General features: G+C 42.9%; 1 long non-coding RNA gene across 1 annotated transcript in view; it reads left to right on the top strand.

Moving 5' to 3' along the window:
- The first annotated feature begins 2721 nt into the window (after nucleotides 1–2721).
- The window catches only part of LOC139036337 (uncharacterized), a 44988-nt gene continuing 29771 nt past the window's right edge, over nucleotides 2722–17938 (top strand). Inside the window, exons 1-3 of the long non-coding RNA XR_011489072.1 lie at nucleotides 2722–2792; nucleotides 9323–9494; nucleotides 12618–12818. This is a non-coding gene — a long non-coding RNA (uncharacterized lncRNA). The remainder of the gene's footprint in view (nucleotides 2793–9322; nucleotides 9495–12617; nucleotides 12819–17938) is intronic.

The raw sequence follows: 17938 nt of genomic DNA on the forward strand, positions 1-17938 counted from the left end.
CAATATACAGCCTTGATGTACTCCTTTTCCTGTTTGGAACCAGTCTGTTGTTCCATGTCCAGTTCTAACTGTTGCTTCCTGACCTGCATACAGGTTTCTCAAGAGGCAGCTCAGGTGGTCTGGTATTCCCATCTCTTTCAGGATTTTCCAGAGTTTATTGTGATCCACACAGTCAAAGGCTTTGGCATAGTCAATAAAGCAGAAACAGATGTTTTTCTGGAACTCTCTTGCTTTTTCATGTCTTATAGGTGCTTATAGGTACATGTCTTATAGGTGCTTAGCTGGCTTAAACAAATACAATCAACTTTATATATATATATATATATATATATATATATATATAATATAGGTATTAACTAGATATAGATTGATAAGTCCTCTTTTCAGATTTTTATCAACAGTTTCAGTTATAGTATAATTTATTTTAGTGAAAGATAATTTAACAGTATACTGTGAATTTAATAACATTACAAATTATATTCACTTGAAGGAATTAGTGTTATATACTTAATATGGAGTACTTTGAAACAAATACCTATGGAGCTAGAGTTAACATTCTGAAAGTGAAAAAGTGTGTTAGTTGTTCAGTCATGTCTTTGCACCCCCATGGACTACAACCCTCCAGTTTCCTCTTACCATGGAATTCTCCACACAAGAATACTGGAGTGGTTTGCCATTTCCTTCTCCAGGGAATCTTCCCAACCCAGGGATTGAACCCAGGTCTCCTACATTGCAGGAGGGTTCTTTACTGTCTGAGCCCTAAATCTAATAATTTTGAATTTTCACTCTTGTTACATTAAATCTTTTAAACAATTCTTTATAATCTTGTAGTTGTTCATTTAATTTTTTTTTTACTTCTGTTGTGGACAAAAACCAGCTTCAGAACAAAAGCTTCTCTTTTCTTTCATGCATATCAAGCAAAAGGAAGCAATGCCTACCACTCAGTGAGCTGAAATACATGATTATTAAGGTTTTGACACAGCTGACATTTACTATATTTAATCCTCCCAACAGCTCTATGAAAAAGGTGCCACTTCCCTCTTTCATCTTTCAAACTGAGGAAATGCAGAGACAGAGACTGTAGTAACCTTCCAAATATCACTCAAGGTAGATCCCTAGCAGGCAGACCTGAAACCTGCATCCAACCACCAGGTTATCTTGATTCTCAAGTTGACTTATAACTCTCCTCCTCCTTCTCTTGTTCCCCTTAACCTCAGAGATGTGGGCAGATACATAGGTGTTTTCATAGGCAGCTGATTTTCCCCCTGCCTGATGCTGGTACCATGTAGACTTCCTCTTTCTGAATTTAGGCATCACTGATATGCTATGAAAATGTCCTTCTGGGCCAAGAGTTAGAATCAGTCTCAAGGGTTTGTAGTCTTCCATCCATGACTTATGACCAGCAGCTACCTCTAGGCTAAGAAATGTTGGTTTTTATTTTTTTTAATTAGATGCAATGCTTTATTTAGCACATGGCACATAATGAGGACTTAGTAGGTTTTTGTTAGAGGAAGACAGGGTTAATAATTTAAATATCTAATAGGGGAAGTGGAGGTATAATTGTTAGAGATTGTAGATTTCGTCCTTTAATAAGGACTAAACTTCTTTCAAATTTCTGGTCAGTGTATAAAGTCATACAAAAGAAAGTCAGGAAGTATTCTTTCTAAACAAGGCAAGCACATTCTTCACTATTTCTTTCCTAGGATCATAGAAGAAAACTAGGTTACATATGTGGATGTTGGATTTTCTAAAAACTTGCTACATTTGTGAAACACAAAATATCAGTAGGAACAATGGATCTTAGCGAGACTGCCTCCTTTCTCTGCTCTTGGTTACGGTCCACGCTGTATCTGGTCATCAACCTTTCCATTTTGAGTGTCGTAAGAAATTATTTGTCCGTCAGCTTTGATGCAGATGAAAGAGTGCAGTGGCATTTCTCATCCAGTTTTTTTTTCTGTCAAAAATACCATTTTGACTTCCAGCCTTGGAGCCGAGTACTTAAAAAATCTATTGTATATGATTAAAAAATGTTTAATTGGAGTATAGTTGATTTATAGTATTGTGTTAGTTTCTGGTGTACAGCAAAGTGATTCAGTTACACATATATAAAGATATTTTTCAGACTATTTTCCCTTATAATTTAGTACAAGATGTTAAATATAGTTCCCTGTGTTATGCAATAAATCCTCATTGTTGGTCTATTTTATATGTAGTAGTTTGTGTCTTATTAATCCCATACTCCTTATTTATCCCTCTCCTTCCTTCCCACCTTTGGTAACCATAAGCTTGTTTTTCATGTCTGTGAGTGTGTTTCTGTTTTGAATACAGGTTCACTTGTATTATTGAAATTTTTAAATTAAAAATTATTGTATATAAATATTGATGTTCTCTTTGGAATAAGTTGCATGGAAATTACTTTAGTCCCGCTAAAGGTAGAATTTCATTTTTTTTCAGCTTAAAGATAATTTTGAAATGAGCTTCTGGTTAATAAAATCTGGGTTACAGCTCCCTCGCACACTTTTCTTCTTTCCTAGCCCAAAGCACAGAATAACTGGATGTGCAGTTTCAGCAGGCCCGCGGTCTCCCCCACCCGACTGTGTCCCCGGGCCACACTCCCTCCATCTGGTTGTGCTCAGTCCGATCCGCCGCCAGGGGTCGCTTGAGTGCAGCCCGCTCCGGCCACCCGGCACAAGGCTCGGCTGCGCGCCCTCCTGCTGGCTGATGCGACGTTTCTATGGCAGCCACGCGCCTCAAACTTCGGCCGGCCAGTGCGCCTGAGGCACCAGGGCAAGGTCAGGACTACCTGCGGACCGGGCGCCGGGGGCGGAGGTGCGGATGGGGGCTGGGTGCGTATTTTCACTTTGTAGCCTGTGGAGCTGAGGGCCAGACGCAGCCGAAAACTTTTTCCTTTCCGGCGGTTTACATCTTTCTAATTTTTATCTGTATCACGCGCTCTTCTTTTTTCTCTCTCCATTAGGTCGCCAGCTGCTGAACTGCACTTTAGCAGAAGGAAAAAAGCAGGGCCTCTGGCAATGTTCACCATCCTAGTGAGAAAGCAGGGCTTGCACCTAAGAGGCCCACCCTTCACTGCAGCGGCCTGAGAGGCTCGCAAAGGGCTGCCTGTGGCCAAAAGCATGTTTCTGCTTTGGTTTGGGTTTTCTTGTAGTGTGTGTGTGTGTGTGTGTGTGTGTGTGTACGCGTGATTGGTCACTCAGTCGTATCTGACTTTACCACTCCACGGATTGTAGCCCACCAGGCTCTTCTGCCCATGGGGTTTCCCAGGCAAGAATACTGGAGTGGGTTGCCATTTCCTACTCCAGGGAATCTTCCAGGCCCAGGGATCAAACCCTCCAGGCTCCTGCATCTCCTGCATTGCAAGAGGGTTCTTTACTGCTGATCCAAATATACATAACAAATTTTATCATCTTGAGCATTTTTATGTGTACAGTTTAGTGGCAGTAAGTAATCACAATACTGTACAACCATACCACAATTATTTCCAGAACCTTTTCACCACCCTCCAAACTGAAACTTTGTACTAATTTGTGATACTATGATTTATTATAAATGTGTATATTTGGATGTCCTCGGGTTTTTGGCTCAAAGCTCCTAAAACCCAAGGAATTTCCTAAGCGAACCTTGAAACTGTTCTTTGTGTTAATAAGATAGCTTTTGGTTGCACCTAAATTGGAGGGGAGCTGGTTGCCTGGGGAACAGGTTGATTAGAGCATTGGCACTTTGAGTCTTCCCCTCCCCTTTCATATTCAGGTTAGGGAAAAAGGGCTGGAAGTTGACTCAGTCACCAATGGCCAATGATTGAATCCATCATGCCTATAAATGACGCCTCTTTAAATACCGGAAAGGACAGGGCTGGGAGAGCATCTGGGTTGGGGATCACGTGGTGTTATGGGAAGACCAGATGGTTTAGAGAGGCCTTGGGTGCTCTCCACTATTGCCCATGCCTTGCCCTGTGCATCTCTTCCATCTGGCTGTTCCTGTTATACCTTTTTATAATAAACTGGCCATCTAGTAAGTAGAATGTTTCTCTGAGTTCTGTGAGCTGGTCTGGAAAATTAATTGAACCCAAGGAAGGGGCGGGTCACTGGAATCTCTGTTCTATAACTGGTCAGTCAGAAGCACAGGTGACAACCTGGACTTGTGACTGGTGTCTGAAGCAGGGCCAGTCTTGAAGGATGGATCCTTACCTAATGGGATCTGACATCTCCCTGTGTTAATAGATGGTATCAGAACTGAGTTGAATTGTAGGGCACCCAGCAGGTGAGAATTGAGAATTGAGAAATGAGAATTGCTTGTTGGTTCAGTGGGGAAAGCCTGGACAGGCTGGAATTGGGTGTAGAATCTTGCCATTGAACAGTAATTCTCCATTCCCCCGCCCCCCAACTTGCAGCCTGTGGTAACCTCTACTTTCTGCCCCCATGAATTTGACTGTTCTAGGTGCCTCATGTAAATGGAGTCATATAATATTTATTCTGTTATTGGCTTATTTCACTTAGCATAATGTCTTCAAAGAAAAGGAAATGGCAACCCACTCCAGTATTCTTGCCTGGAGAATTCCATAGACAGAGGAGCCTGGCAGGCTATAGTCCATGGGGTCACAAAGGGTCAGACTCATGAAGAGTCTGAGTGACTAATGCTAATGCTAATGTCTTCAGGGTTCATCTAGGCTGTACTGTGTATCAGAATTTCATTCCTTTTTAATGTTGAATAATATTCCATTTTGTGTAGATATCACATTAGTGGATCTGTTCATCCATCTAAAGCATTTGGGTTGTTTTTTTTTCTTTTGCTACAGTGAATAATGGGCTTCCCTGGTAACTCAGTTGGTAAAGAATCTGGCTGCAATGCAGGAGACCCCAGTTCGATTCCTGAGTCGGGAAGATCTGCTGGAGAAGGGATAGGCTACCCACTCCAGTTTTCTTGGGCTTCCCTTGTGGCTCAGCTGGTAAAGTATCCGCTCGAAATGCAGGAGACCTGGATTTGATCCTTGGCTTCGGAAGATCCCCTGGAGGAAGGGAAAGGCTACCCACTCCAGTATTCTGGCCTGGAGAATTCCATGGCCTGTATAGTCCATGGGGTCGCAAAGAGTTAGACATGACTGAGCGACTTTCACTTATAGCAATAATGCTGCTATGAACACTGGTGTACAAGTGTCTGCTGAATCCCTGCCTTTAATTATTTTGGGTACGTACCTAGAAGTGGAATTGTTGGATCATAGGGTACTCCCATGTTTAGCTCTTTGTGTATCTGCCATACTGATTTCCACAGTGATACTGTGGAAAATTCTGAAAGAGATGGGAATACCAGACCACCTGACCTGCCTCTTGAGAAACCTGTATGCAGGTCAGGAAGCAACAGTTAGAACTGGACATGGAACAACAGACTGGTTCCAGATAGGAAAAGGAGTATGTCAAAGCTGTATATTGTCACCCTGCTTATTTAACTTATATACAAAGTACATCATGAGAAATGCTGGGCTGGATGCCACACAAGCTGGAATCAAGATTGCCGGGAGAAATATCATTAACCTCAGATATGCAGATGACACCACCCTTATGGCAGAAAGTGAAGAAGAACAAAGAGCCTCTTGATGAAAGTGAAAGAGGAGAGTGAAAAAGTTGGCTTAAAGCTCAGCATTCAGAAAACTAAGATCATGGCATCTGGTTCCATCACTTCATGGGAAATAGATGGGGAAACAGTGTCAGACTTTATATTTCTGGGCTCCAAAATCACTGCAGATGGTGATTGCAGCCATGAAATTAAAAGATTCTTGCTCCTTGGAAGGAAAGTTATGACCAACCTAGATAGCATATTAAAAAGCAGAGACATTACTTTGCCAACAAAGGTCTGTCTAGTTAAGGCTATGGTTTTTCCACTGGTCATGTATGGATGTGAGAGCTGGACTGTGAAGAAAGCTGAGCACTGAAGAATTGATGCTTTTGAACTGTGGTGTTGGAGAAGACTCTTGAGAGTCCCTTGGACTGCAAGGAGATCCAACCCGTCCATCCTAAAGGCGATCAGTCCTGGGTGTTCATTGGAGGGACTGATGCTGAAGCTGAAACTCCAATACTTTGGCCACCTCATGTGAAGAGTTGATTCACTGGAAAAGACCCTGATGCTGGGAGAGATTGGGGACAGGAAGAAAAGGGGATGACAGAGGATGAGATGGCTGGATGGCATCACCGACTCGATGGACATGAGTTTGGGTAAACTCTGGGAGTTGGTGATGGATGGGGAGGCCTGGTGGGCTGTGGTTCATGAGGTCGCAAAGAGTCGGACATGACTGAGGGACTGAACTGAACTGAACACCATTCTTTCAAATAATAATTTAAGATATGCTACTTGTTTATTTTTTGATGGTAGGACTTGAAGTTTAAGTCAGAAGACATGTCTATTCATGAGGAGCTCACTGAGATGGTACAGAGAAGCCTGAATGAACTTTTTGGCCAGCCCAATAAAACTTAGGAAAAATAAACTATTTAAATCTCGCACCTGTTTACCTTGAAGGATATTCAAATTTATGTGGCTGTTATTCATTCATTTGCTCAACAGGGAGTTATTGATTTTCTGGAGGGTGGAGAGCAGTGTCCTACCTGCTCTGGGTTGTTGTTTTTTTAATGAACCCAGGTGTCTGTCCTTGAGGTGAAGTCCCTCCAAAGTAGAGGGATTTCCTTACTCTTTTTTTATGTTGAAGTATAGTTGGTTTACAGTGTTGTGTTAATTACTGTTGTACAGCAAAATGATTTGGTATATATATATATTTACAGAAAGTCTGTCTCTTACATCTCCTGCATTGGCATGTGGGTTCTTTACCACTAACGCCTCCTGGGAAGCCCAAGCATATATATTCTTTTTAAAAAATATTCTCTTTCAAAAATAAAATAAAATATTCTCTTTCCATTATGGTTTATCATAGGGTATTGTACATAGTTCTTTCTGCTCCATAGTAGAACCTTGTTGATGTTCAATTCTGTGTATTATAACATATCTGCAAATGCCATCTTCTCACTCCATCCCTCCCCCAACCCCTTCCCCCTTGGCAAGTACCAGTCTGTTCTCTATGTCTGTGATTCTGTCTCTGTTTCATAAATAGGCTAATTGCTGTCATATTTTAGATCCCACATACATGTAATATAATATGGTATTTGTCTTTTTCTGACTTACTTCACTTAGTATGATAATCTCTATAGTTATACCCGTGTTGCTGCAAATGGCATTATTTCATTATTTTTTATGGCTGAGTAGTGTCCATTATGTATTTGTATCACATATTCTTTATCCATTCATCCATTGATGAACATTTAGATTGTTTCCATGTCTTGGCTATTGTGAATAATGCTGCATGTATCCTTTTGAACTATACTTTTGTCCAGATATATGCCCGGGAGTGGGATTTCTGGATCATAGGTAATTCTATTTTTAGTTTTCTGAGAAACCTCCATACTGTTTTCCATAGTGGCTATGCCAATTTACATCCCCAATTACAGTGTAGGAGGGTTTCCTTTTCTCCACATCCTCTCCAGCATTTATTATTTATAGACTTTTAAGTGATGGCCATTCTGACCAGTGTGAGGTGTTAACCTCATTGTCTTTTTGATTTGCATTTCTCTAATAATTAGCGATACTGAGCATTTTTTCATGTGCCTATTGGCCTTCTTATTTCTTCTTTGGAGAAATGTCTGTTTAGGTCTTCTGCTCATTTTTCCATTGCTCCGTTTGGTTTTGGGGACTCATTTGCTCTTGACTACAATACAGCACTTTGTTAAAGGGTCCAAGGGACACCCTAGTGATGGAAGTATGTTTTTGACTGTCACCTCCACTTTGGGCAGGTAGATCCAATTAACTCCATGAAGCAACTGCAGGCCAATCTGTTTCTAAAATTATTGGTTTAAAAATCAGTCCATGTTTGTGTACATCTGTCTGTGCCTTCAGAATGTTCTATGTCTTCTCACAAATAATGGGATATACGTGTGCTTAGGATCTCTCTCACGTATATCACAGATAGGAGATATTCCTCAATTCCTCAAAACCATGGGCCAGAGAGCATGTTTAGAATATTGTTATATATTTTAATTAAATACAGAGTTTAGCGATAGGAGGTTGAGACTCTTGACCTGATGCTTTCTAGCCCTAATGGTGCCTCTCAGAGTCAGGCGACCTTTGACTCAGGCCAGCCCTGTCCATCTTCAAGAGAAGTGGACTCTGCGCTTAAGGGTTGAGAAGGAGGCGCTGAAGAAGGTGTGACTCAAAGGCCGCCCCACAGTATACAGGAAGGTGTATGGATCCAGTTGTGCTTAGTTGAATTGTTTCCTGTTGATCCTACTACTTGTAACTTTCTTTTCTCTTACTAATTGCTTGGAAGTGATGCAAATGAGAGCTTCCAAATTTGCTCTGAGCTCTTGGTAATAAAAGCCCTAAGATTTTAACTCAGAGCCCTGAGGTTGTGAGTTTTATATCTCATTTGCTTTAGATCATCTGCTGTCAACCTGACAAATGGTAGGATCACCTGGGGAGGTTTTAAGCCATGCCAGTGCTCAGGCTAGTGCTTGACTCCCAAAGGTTTCCATGTAAATAGTCTGTTTGGGCCTCAAACACCCCAGGGGATTGTAATATGCAGCCAGAGTTAAGAATCACTGCTTTCGAAAGATTTCAAGGGCTGATTTCATCCATTCTCCCATGTTTTGGAGCCCTATACATTCCTCTCTGTAAAATTGGATCCTTTCTTTCACCTCTTTAAAAAGTATATGTATATATGCAGGCATGCTAAGTCACTTTTGTTGTGTCTGACTCTTTGTGACCCTATGGACCATGGTCTGCTAGGCTTCTCTGTCCATGGGATTCCTTAGGCAAGAATACTGGAGTGGGTTGCCATGCCCTCCTCCAGGGGATCTTTCCGACCCAGGGATCAAACCCACTTCTCTTATGCCTCCTGCATTAGCAAGCAGGTTCCTTACCACTCGTGCCACCTGGGAAGCCCTTAAATACATACATATATGTGCGTGTGTGTATATATATATATACACACACATGCTTTAAATCCACACACACACTCACACATACAGCAATCAACCTCTTTCAGTTCTGCTTTCTTTATGGAAGCTAATTTATAGCTCTAGTCTTTTTCCCTCTAGGAGTCCCCTGAAATTTCTCCCTTGCAGTTGAGCTATAATATTTTTCAGTTGGTGTTGGTCCTGAAGGCACACGGAATTACCTCGTGGTTTTCTTTCTGATTTAGGCTCTGAGATTGACTTGCTCATCTTCATAGAGGAAATGACATCATTTGCTTTTATTTCTATTTTTGAAGGTGAAGATATTTGCTCCTAATGCTGAGCAGATGCACATCATTAATCACTTGAAAGAGAGCCCAGCAGAAGAGAGGAGACATGTGCTGGAGGAAAGTGCCAGGAGGGCCAGTGAGGATGCACTAGACTTGGCAGACCTGAAGTTCAGCGAGCTCGGTGCTGTCGGCGTGCCTGGTGAGTGAGCTGAAAGCTGTGAGGCCAACTGTTCATTTTAATTAATGCTCACTGACTTCCAAACCCTCTTCCCGAAACAGTGGTGCAGACTCAGCTACCATTTTGAACCCCTGTTTCAGGCTCTGAGTCTGTGGCACATGAGACACACTTGAAGAGTTTTTAAAACCTCCCAGTGCCAAAATCACTGCAGATGGTGACTGCAGCCATGAAAGTAAAAGACGCTTACTCCTTGGGAGAAAAGTTATGACCAACCTATACGGCGTATTAAAAAGCAGAGACGTTACTTTGCCAACAAAGGTCCTACTAGGCAAGGCTATGGTTTTTCCAGTAGTCACATATGGATGTGAGAGTTGGACCAGAAAGAAGGCTGAGTACTGAAGAATTGATGCTTTTGAACTGTGGTGTTGGAGAAGACTCTCGAGAGTCCCTTGGACTGCAAGGAGATCCAACCAGTCCATCCTAAAGGAGATCAGTCCTGAATATTCATTGGAAGGACTGATGTTGAAGCTGAAACTGTAATACTTTGCTCACCTGATGTGAAGAGCTGACTTATTTGAAAAGACCCTGATGCTGGGAAAGATTGAAGGTGGGAGGAGAAGGGGATGACAGAGGACGAGATAGTTGGATGGCATCACTGACTCAATGGACATGAGTTTGAGTAAACTCATGTTGGGAGCTGGTGATGGACAGGGAAGCCTGGCGTGCTGTAGTCCATGGGGTCACAAGAGTCAGACATGACTGAGTGACTGAACTTAACTGAATGCGCAGGTTGGGCTTCACTGGTGGCTCAGATGGTAAGGAATCTGCTTGCAATGCAGGAGACCTGGGTTCAATCCCTGGGTCAGGAAGATCCCCTGGAGAAGGGAATAGTTACCCATTCCAGTATTCTTGCCTGGAGAATTCCGTGGAGAGAGGAGCCTGGTGACCTTGGGGTCGCAAAGAGTCGGACATGACTGAGCACCTAACACACACACACACACACACACACACACACACACACACACACATACACAAAGCCCAGGTCACACCTGGGACCAGTTACATTGGACTCTGAGGGTATAAACAAAATTTAGTGGTTTTTTTGATGTTCTCCAGATGATTCTACTGTGCAGCCAAGTTTGAGAACCAAGCGCTCTACTAGAATGACCAGTGGCTGCACCTGGAATCCACTGGTGAGCTTCAAAACCATCGATGCCCATGTCCTTATGGCCTGGATATTGGAATTAAGATTCCCAGATGATTTTCATATGCAGACAAGTTTGGGAACCCTCAGCCTAAACCAGTGTGTCTCTAACTTCAAAGAGTATATGAGTCACCCAAAGATGTTGCATTGCAGATTTGGGTTTGGCTCGTAGGTGACAGGTGGCATTTGGAGTACAGTCCCCATTCTGGTTTAGGAAGTCACAGCAGCGGCCTGCCTGTTTCTGGGCCTTTTCTGTGCAGGAATCACTTACACATAGGTGACTCCGTCTTTTCAAAGACTGATTTACATGTACAACTGTCTTAGATAGCTTTGGCTTCTTTTCATCTAGTTCCCTTCGGAAGGAGCTATATGTTATGTATTTCTTTTTCAAACTAAAATCAGTTTTAAGATTATTTTAAGTGTTCACAATATTCTGATGTATTGGGAGGCAATTTGGAAATGTTCCACAGTGAGAAATGGGGTCGTTATTTTATTAATAGATTAGGAGTGTGTTGCTCCGAGTCCTAGTATGTGGATACTTATATTGGGTTGGCCAAAAAGCCCATTCGGGTTTTTCCATAAAATGTTACAGTAAAACGCAAACTTTTGGCCAACCCAGTATCTCTATCTAAATAGGTTGCTTAGTGTTCCTTTATATATACCGTATTCCGGATATGTATTGCTGTGTAACAAATACCACCAATAGTGGCTTAAACAATAACCTGTTACCACTCCTACATCTGAAGGTTGACTGAGCTTAGCTGAATTTGCTTAAGATCACTCATGCTGTTCAGTCAGAGTGGCTGGGGCTGCGAACCTCTGAAGGTTTCGCTGGGCTGGGTAGCACCACAATGGTGTTGTTACTCCCAAGTCTGGTGCCTGAGTTGAGGTTGGCTGGAACAGTTGAGGGCTGGCTATGCAGCAGTCTTTGGCTTCCTTAGAACCCATAGACCTCGGGTACTCAAGTTGTTCATATGAGAGCTAGTGTTGTTCAGAACAAGGATTCCAAGAAAACCGGGCGTCCCTCTTATGCTTTAGCCAAGAAGTTTCTCAGCATCACTTCTGCTACGTTCTGTTGATCAACAGTGAGACCCGATTCAAGGTGAGGAATAAAAGGGCATGAGTACTGAGATGCACGGGTACTCGGACACCATCTTTGGAGACTTGCTATATATTATATATACACAAAGTTTATCGTGTAAACAAATTGAAATGTCTACTTACAAAACCCCATGGAGAGTGAGGGAAATTGATTATATTTGAGTTACTGGTGTTTTGAGAATTTATTCTTTTCTTCCATTATGAATAGGTTTGCCCTGAGACAACTTTAGAAAGATTATTGCCCATCAGATGCTAAAATTAGTGTCTTCACATCTAACACAGTATTACTTTCAAAATCAATAAAAAGTTAATGGTATTAAAAACTTTTATTCTAACACATAAAAAAGAGATTTTTTATTTTAAGAGAAATAAAATTATCTCAAAAACTGTATACTTCAACTGTGTACTGAACTTGAAATATTTAGCAAAAATTAGCATCCTGATAGGTATTCTAGCCTGTGACAGAATTTCATACTGTTGATGTAGAATATTTGTTATCTTTATTATTATTAGCTTAATATAAACCCTTTATGTCTGTCTATAATGTCCACTCTCTCCAAGGGTTACACTGAAGCCATAATGATTAGGTCTGTGTTCTAGCATTTGGCACCAGTTTTTACAAAAACATCTCTGAGTCACTTTGACAAATATAGATTGCTATCCTGACTTTAATGAATTAAAGTCTTATCAACTCCACAAGACTTTAAAGGAATGCTATTTTTCCATCTGATTCACATGTTATTGCTCTTACATGCCTTAATTCTTTGCTTAAGATTTAATTGTTCATAGGTTTATTTTGTCAGCTGCCTCAAATAATCCCAGATCCCCTGTCTTTGCAGGCAGTTTTGGGGTGGCCCAGAACTGCACTGTCAACAGTTCTGTGAAGGACACTTCACGCCTTCCACTGTGCTAAGAAGCCCACGAGCTGGTGCTGCATTGCCCTGCGCTGGCAGCTGAAACATTCCTGCTTGTGAAGTCATAGTGGGTCAGGATAATATTGGGGATGGAGGGGAAGAAAAGGATGAAAAGCTTCCTGTCGGGTAAGCACTTTCCTATTTCCCTTCCTCCGGATGAGTATAAATGTAGCTGCTTTTCTGATAGCTTAATGAATTATCTTTCCTTACCGGTCTGCGGTATTTGGTGATTGGCATTAATGTGGGGGTGGACATAGCAAGGGACTGTAGTTTAAAGTGATAAGACCAGGTGGCGTTGAATCACGGAGAAGATGTATTCTTACAAAATGCTCTGGCTTAGTCTATAAGAAGAAAATTTCAGGATAGCAACTCTTGTATGATATCATCCAGCTGCATGGCTCCAGTTGTGCTTTCTTGAATTGTTTCCTCTTGGTCCTAGTACATAAAGCCTTCCTTTTTCTTACTAACTGGCTAGTTCATTGAAGCCTCACGTTGGAACGGATTCCTTACGTGAACAGTGCCTGTGAGCTTTTGTTCTGGATATTGCTGTGTTTGAGAGGCCAGTGCGAGCTATAATTTTAACTCTCTTCACAGCCATGCTATCAGGTGCCTAAGAAACATTTCTCCCACTTGATTAGATCTCCTCTTCTGATAGGTTTGCTGATGCAGACCCAGCAGAAGCCTGGATGCAAACACAGCTGCTGGGATGTGAGAGGATCCTTCAGGATACAGCCAACAAAATGGCTCAGATGTGCACCTAGGTGGTGTGGCCCCTCACATGAAAACTGGTGGAGTAGGACAAATGAGGGGGCTGTTTTATCATGTGTTTGAACAGTGATACCTCTCTAGTATTTAGAAGAACTTGTTCAAGGAGAACTATTTTTAGCTCCAAACAGTTGCATTGCACGCTTTATTAATTGATTATAGGCACTTTCAATGTGATCTTGACTCAAAAGATGAAATAGCTGTCATTGAATTATCCAGCTATCCTTGGTTGTTTGACAAGCATATGGTCATTTTTTTTTCATTTGTTAACGTTGGAAGAAGTGTTTTCCTGCCATGTTTTATGAGGATGGGCATCGGACTGGTCCACAGGCTTTATTCTGAACCCCCAGGTTGGCGTCTGGGAACTTGGCACTTGACCCCCTCCCTAACTGATAAAGGTGATTCACTTTGCCTAGACTGTGCAAACAATGTGATTATGCCGAACACTTGCTTTCCTTCTTGGAGTTTGGAATTGTAGTTGTTATTGGGCAGAGGATACCTTCATGACCTTATCAGAACCTTGGGTGGTAAGTGCCTTCCCAGGGAAGACATGTGAAACACACTTTACTGCCCTCTTCTCTGCTGGAGAAAGAGGCACATTCATGCAGCTCCTCACTGGAGAGAAGGAACCTTGAAATCCTGTGCAGGGGATTCTCCAGACTCTGCCTGTCTTTGTCTCTTGTCGATCTTATCATGTGTCCTTTCACGATAGTAAACCTTAGCCATGAGCACAGCCTTGTGCAGAGCCCATGGGTTCTTTTGGTGCACATTTGAATGTACTTCAAGGGAAAGTGTTAGTCACTCAGTCGTGTCCGACTCTGTGTGAACCTGTGGACTGTAGCCCGCCAGGCTCCTCTGTCCATGGAGTTCTCCAGGCAAGAATAGTGGAGTGGGGTGCCAGTCCCTTCTCCAGGAGATCTTTCCTACTCAGGGATCAAACCCGGATCTCCCACATTCCAGGCAGATTCTTTACCATCTGAGTCACCTGGGAAATCCATGTATGATCTTTAGGAAGAAGCACAGGCTGGAATCAAGATTGTTGGGAGAAATATCAATAACCTCAGATATGCAGATGACACCACCCTTATGGCAGAAAGTGAAGAGGAACTAAAAAGCCTCTTGATGAAAGTGAAAGGAGAGAGTGAAAAAGTTGGCTTAAAGCTTAAACATTCAGAAAATGAAGATCATGGCATCTGGTCCCATCACCTCATGGGAAATAGATGGGGAGACAGTGGAAACAGTGTCAGACTTTATTTTTTGGGCTCCAAAATCACTGCAGATGGTGACTGCAGCCATGAAATTAAAAGACGCTTACTCCTTGGAAGGAAAGTTATGACCAACCTAGATAGCATGTTAAAAAGCAGAGACATTACTTTGCCAACAAAGGTCCGTCTAGTCAAGGCTATGGTTTTTCCCATGGTCATGTAAGGATGTGAGAGTTTTTCTGTGAAGAAAGCTGAGCACCGAAGAATTGATGCTTTTGAACTGTGGTGTTGGAGAAGACTCTTGAGAGTCCCTTGGACTGCAAGGAGATCCAACCAGTCCATCCTAAAGGCGATCAGTCCTGGGTGTTCATTGGAAGGACTGATGCTGAAGCTGAAACTCCAATACTTTGGCCACCTCATGCGAAAAGTTGACTTATTGGAAAAGACCCTGATGCTGGGAGGGACTGGGGACAGGAGGAGAAGGGGACGACAGAGGATGAGATGGCTTGATGGCATCAGTGACTCGATGGACATGAATTTGAGCAGACTCTGGGAGTTTGTGATGGACAGGGAGGCCTGGCGTGCTGCGATTCATGGGGTCGTAAAGAGTCGGACACGACTGAGCGACTGAACTGAACTGAACTGAACTGAACTGATTATATACCAGCCCTCGAGCTCCCCAGAGCTGGCCGAGCTGTGTCTGGTGACCGAGGTCCCTTGGCTCAAGATCATGGACCTGTGCTGAGGATGCAGACATACAGAGAAGGAGCTGGAATATAAACCTCTCCTGTGAGCTGGAGCTTTTGTCCCAGCCTCATGGTGGGCTTTCTCTCTGGCTGTCTGGCCTATCACACTAACCGTGGGCTGAAGGAGACAAGAGAGAGGAAGCAAGCATTTGCCACGATGCTTAGATGTCAGATCAGAGCAGCCCAAGCCCTGTCTTGGGCTTTCTCAAGATGGAGGAGCTCACAGAGCTGTCCCTGCTCTCCAGCCTCATGAAAGGAAGAGACATGGGCTCCCCTTTAACTCTCTCAGTCCATCCAAAGTCTCCACCAGCACTATGGCTCTAAAATGCCCTAGCTTTTTAAAAGGAATCAGCTAGAAAGGAATGTGGGGAGCCAGCCTCCCTCCTCCTCTCCCTCCTCTGTTTTTTTGGTATGTGGTAAGTGAGGGTGGATGGTGTACAGGGCTGTCAGTGAAGAGGACCATTAAGCTCTCTCTGTAGACCCATGTTCCCTGATATTTTCTCCTGCCTTCAGCGAACTCAGTGGGTATAACAGCCAGTGTCAAGGTCACCTTGAGTGCTGTTGTCCCCCTCAGGGGAGATCGCCTTCAACCCCTGCTGTTGGTCTGAAGCAGCCTTCAGGGGTGTGAAAAGACAGACTGAGTCATATTAGATTTTTTTAAAGGGTTTAGTGAAGTGAAAGTCACTCAGTCATGTCTGACTCTTTGCGACCCCATGGAATATACAGTCTCTAAAATTCCCCAGGCCAGAATACTGGAGGGGGTAGCCTTTCCCTTCTCCAGGGGATCTTCCCAACCCAGGGGTTGAAGCCAGGTCTCCTGCATTGCGGGCGGATTCTTTACCAGCTGGGCCACAAGGGAAGCCCAAGAATACTGGAGTGGGCAGCCTATCTCTTCTCCAGCAGACCTTCCTGACTCAGGAATCGAACCGGGGTCTCTTGCATTGTAGACGGATTCTTTACCAACTGAGCTATCAGGGAAGCCCTTAAAAGGGTTTAGTTAAGCAGAAATTGGTTTGAATCATGTTGCTCCCAATCTAATAGGTAGAAAGGGGCATAAGGAGCTGAGCAAAATGAAAGACTTTTCTAGACAGAAGGGAGTGGAAACAGGGAAGTTACACTGGGTGAAAAAAAAAAAACCTGAATTGGTTATTGCATGGTTACTTTGCTTAGAGGATGGCAGAGGTCTATCAGGCAGATTACCTAACTGATAATCTGGTCAGAGATTCCTGATTCACTGGTTCAAGATTCTATATCTGGAAGAGCAAAAACTGTAATTCAATTAAGCCTTGATTTGGTGGATATGGACTTAGCATAAACAACTCCATTTGGGGTTCATTGTCTTGGTTTTTTTTTTTTTTTGGTGTTGTTGTTTGTTTTTAATTGGAAGATAATTGCTTTACAATATTGCATTATTTTCTGACGTACAATAATGTGAATCAGCAATAAGTATACATGTCTCCCTAGGGCTTCCCACGGGGCCCGGTGATAAAGAATCTGCCTGCAATGTGGGAGATATGGGTTTGATCCCTGAGTCCAGAAGATCCCCTGAAAGAGGAAATGGCAACCCCCTCCAGTATTCTTCCCTGGAAAATCCTATGGACAGAGGAGCCTGGCGGGTTACAGTCCATGAGGTCTCAAACAGTCAGACACAATTGAGCACACATGCATTCATGTACACTCCTCCTGAACCTTCCTCTAACCACCCCCCAGGATGTCATAGAGCACTGGATTGAGCTCCCTGTGTTATGCAGCAATTTCTCACTAGCTATCTGGTTTACAAATGGTAATATCTATGTTTCAATGCCACTCTCGCAGTTCGTCTCACCCTCTCCTTCCCTCACTGTGTCCACAAGTCTGTTCTCTATGAGTGCATCTCTATTCCTGCCCTGCAAATAGGTTCATCAGTACCATTACCCTAGAACCCATATGTGTGCATTAATATATGATATTTATTTTTCTCTTTCTGACTTTCACTCTGTATAGTAGGCTCTGGGTTCATCCACCTCATTAGAACTGAGTCAAATGTGTTCCCTTTCATGGGTGAATACTATTCCATCGTTCATATGTTCCACAACTTCTTATCCATTCATCTGTTGATGAATATCTAGGTTGTTTCTATGTCCTGAAAAGTGAAAGTGAAGGTTGCTCAGTCGAGTCCGACTCTTTGCGACCCCATGGACTATACAGTCCATGGAATTCTCCAGGCCAGAATACTGGAGTGGGTAGCCTTTCTCTTCTCCAGGGGATCTTCCCAACCCAGGGATCGAACCCAGGTCTCCCGCATTGCAGGTGGATTCTTTACCCGCTGAGCCACAAGAGAAGTCTCCTAGCTCTTGTAAATAGGGCTGCCATGAACATTGGAATACACGTGTCTTTCAGTCATTGTTTCCTCAGAGTGTATGCTCAGCAGTGGAATTGGTAGGCCACATGGTGCTTTTATTCTCAGTTTGTAAAGGAATTTCCATACTGTTCTCCATAGTGACTGTATCAATTTGCATTACCACCAACACCCCAGTTCAAAAGCATCAAT

Source organism: Odocoileus virginianus, chromosome 8 (assembly GCF_023699985.2).
Source record: "Odocoileus virginianus isolate 20LAN1187 ecotype Illinois chromosome 8, Ovbor_1.2, whole genome shotgun sequence".
Classification (NCBI taxonomy): domain Eukaryota; kingdom Metazoa; phylum Chordata; class Mammalia; order Artiodactyla; family Cervidae; genus Odocoileus; species Odocoileus virginianus.